This window comes from Rutidosis leptorrhynchoides, chromosome 2 (genome assembly GCF_046630445.1).
Source record: "Rutidosis leptorrhynchoides isolate AG116_Rl617_1_P2 chromosome 2, CSIRO_AGI_Rlap_v1, whole genome shotgun sequence".
In the NCBI taxonomy this organism is placed as follows: domain Eukaryota; kingdom Viridiplantae; phylum Streptophyta; class Magnoliopsida; order Asterales; family Asteraceae; genus Rutidosis; species Rutidosis leptorrhynchoides.
This window is the reverse complement of record NC_092334.1, coordinates 480,411,552-480,414,634: the sequence shown is the minus strand read 5'-3', so window position 1 is coordinate 480,414,634 and position 3,083 is coordinate 480,411,552. Positions and strand designations below refer to the sequence as shown.

At 34.0% G+C, this 3,083-nt stretch overlaps 1 pseudogene; it reads right to left on the bottom strand.

Annotated features, from left to right (window-relative positions):
• Positions 1-1,392: 1,392 nt before the first annotated feature.
• LOC139892636 (ethylene-responsive transcription factor ERF003-like) lies at positions 1,393-2,711 on the bottom strand (annotated as a pseudogene).
• Positions 2,712-3,083: the final 372 nt, after the last annotated feature.

Genomic DNA, 3,083 nt, shown 5'->3' with positions numbered 1-3,083 from the left:
AGCTAAATCTCAAAATGGATATGTATTCCTAAATGGAGGTACCGCAATATCATGGCGTTCTCAAAAACAAACACTTGTTGCAACATCATCAAATCATGCCGAAGTGATTGCATTACATGAAGCTACTCGGGAATGTTTTTGGTTGAGATCAATGACACAATTCATTACTGATTCTTGTGGACTAGAACGCGATAAAAGTCCAACAACTATCTATGAAGATAATGTAGCTTGCATAGCACAGATGAAAGAAGGGTATATCAAAAGTGACCGAACAAAACACATACCTCCTAGATTCTTCTCATACACTCAAAATCTCATTAAGGACAACCAGATTGAAATGAGATATGTTCAGTCCAGCAAAAACTCTGCTGACCTTTTCACCAAAGCACTTCCAACTGCTATTTTCAGAACACACGTTCATAATATTGGTATGAGGCATGTTCAGAAGATGTAACAACTCAGGCGTTGCCTACTTGAGGGGGAGTCAACTCTATGCTGCACTCTTTTCCCTTAGCTAAAGTTTTATCCCAATGGGTTTTCTTTAGCAAGGTTTTTAACGAGGCAGTACTAGTTATTCTATAATAAAATTGTCATCCAAGGGGGAGTGTTATAAGTCATGGATTATAATTTTATTATTATTATAAACATTGTACAGTAAATTTTTTTTAGTATATATATGTGTGTTATGAACACATAATACACACACTTAAAAAACATATATTTTTCTTTTGGCCAATCCTTTCTTTCTTCCAATTACTCATCAACCAATACCTATCAATTACTCTTCATAAAATTTCTACAGTCAAGAACCAAGCCACTAAAGGTAGTTATAAGACTACTGAATTATAACAATAATAATATAATATGTGTCTTTATCAGATCTAAAGGAAGGGGCAAAACTTCCTAAAAAGAGATGATAAGGATGGGCCAATATCTCTAGTCTTGTTCATATTAGGATCTCTTTTTTCATGTGTTTATGATGATTAGTCCTGATCCCCAAATAAACCACTATCATTAGATCTTACAGATTTACAAATACTAACTTTTATTGATGAAGTCATAGAAGATAATATTGTTTTTAAGAATGTAATTGAGTTCTTTTTCTTTGATACTACAACTAAATTTAGTAGCACGTAAATTTACATGTTATGTGGAGTAAAATGTAATAGAATGTAAGATACATATCATCACAAGTTTTGAAAATCTCAACATATATGGTAGTAATTTTTTTTTTTTAGTTAATACATGCGAAGGGCAGAGATGAAAATATAACAATATCTTATTTGATGCAACATTGGTACCTTTGTCACACATCTAGTGCCCAAAATGGTACTCAACTTCCCAATTATCTATCATCGGTACAAAGTGTGAAATCAAGTAATTAACCATATCATGACAATTAACCAACTATTTCATCAAATGTTATCTGCTTTGTCCATTACTTGCTACTTAATTAGTATCATCTGAAGTCTATAAATCTTAAACTCAAGCTCGTTTGCACGTATAATCAGATATTTACGAAGATTACATCAACTTTGGATAGCGAAAGTTTTACTTATCAAGTGACGACATTCTCATTCGAACGAAAGAAAAACAAGTAGCCTAGTTTCCCAAAACAGAACAAAGCTCAATTGTCCCATAATCAAGTAACTCCTCAATCATTTGCTCTATATGTTCATCTTCAGGAGACTTGTAATGTTGCACATTTTCAATTTCACCCTCCAACTTTACCGTATTTCCAAAACTACCCCTATGTTCTATAAACTCCACTGTATCATAACAAGGAGACTGCTGTTGTGTTTCTTGTTCATATTTGTTACTCACTACTGTTTTCTTTGTGATTTCAAGCGATGACAAGTGGCATTTATGTAATTTAGCTCTCAATGTTGTAGACAGTAGTTTTGAAGAAGATGAATGTGATCCATCTGCATTGTAAATGAAGTTTGTTCGCGCTCTTGTGCCGCACATAAGCCTGGCCGCTTCATCTATGCTCGTGCTGCGTCTTCGGCTGTTTCGAATGTGCCTAACCATATTCTTGTTTTCCTGTTCAAACAAAAAGAATAAACATTGTAAAACAAAGTTTTAAATAAATGAGATAAGTTTTCATAATTGTAAGGTAACTTTAGTCCAAAATACGTTGCACATGTGACATGTCATATCTTAAAGCTTGATGTTGCATAACAAATACGGAGTACTACTTTTTATTTTCTAACAAAAAATTAATAAAGATTTTTTTTTATAGAAAACATCCTTCAACTAAACGCATTCTAAAAACTGAGTAAAATATAAGACGTTCAAAAAATGGTGCTGGAATTATGTTATGTCCATTGCCAAATTTATCTGGATATTTCTTTGAGGCATTTCAACGAACAGTTTGTTGTGGTTTGTAAGAGTGAGAGTCAAGATTAGGAATTTACATAAGAGGATGGCGAATTTCGGATACCCAAGAACCCCAATGTCTTTGACGAACACCTCTGTATCGTTGTTGCGATCTAGCCATGGCGGATTGATTGATTGATTATAAGAGGTTTTGATGCATGAAGTTGTCTTGAAGGTGTTTGTGAGATTGACTCAGTGAGAACAGTAGAGAACAAGATTGGTGAAGCTAGGGAGGTGAGAGTGCAGATTTTATAGGGGTTCTTTATAGGGATTTTGGTCACGTCTTTTTGCCGTCGTCGATGTCTATGGTCCACCTCACTTCGTAAAAATATACTCCCTATATCCTTTAAGACCATTCCGGCCACTTGCAATAATTACCATTTTTTTTTTTTTTTTTTTTTTGAAAGGCAAGATATTATATATAAATTAAAAATATCTAACAAGAAGCTAGCGAGTACAAGATGACACCACAAAAAGACACGACTTATACAAAGGCCAGACAAAGCCAACCAACACGAAACATCAAGACAAACCACGAATTAAACAACCCTCGACAAAACTTTAGCAACACGAGTGTAAACCAATCGAATAAGTTACACGCGAGAGAAAACAATCTCAAAAATAATCTCGAAATAGTTGCTTATAATTTCGAGTCATATTGAACACCCTCGAGACTCAACTCAAAAACTTCTACATGTTCGAAT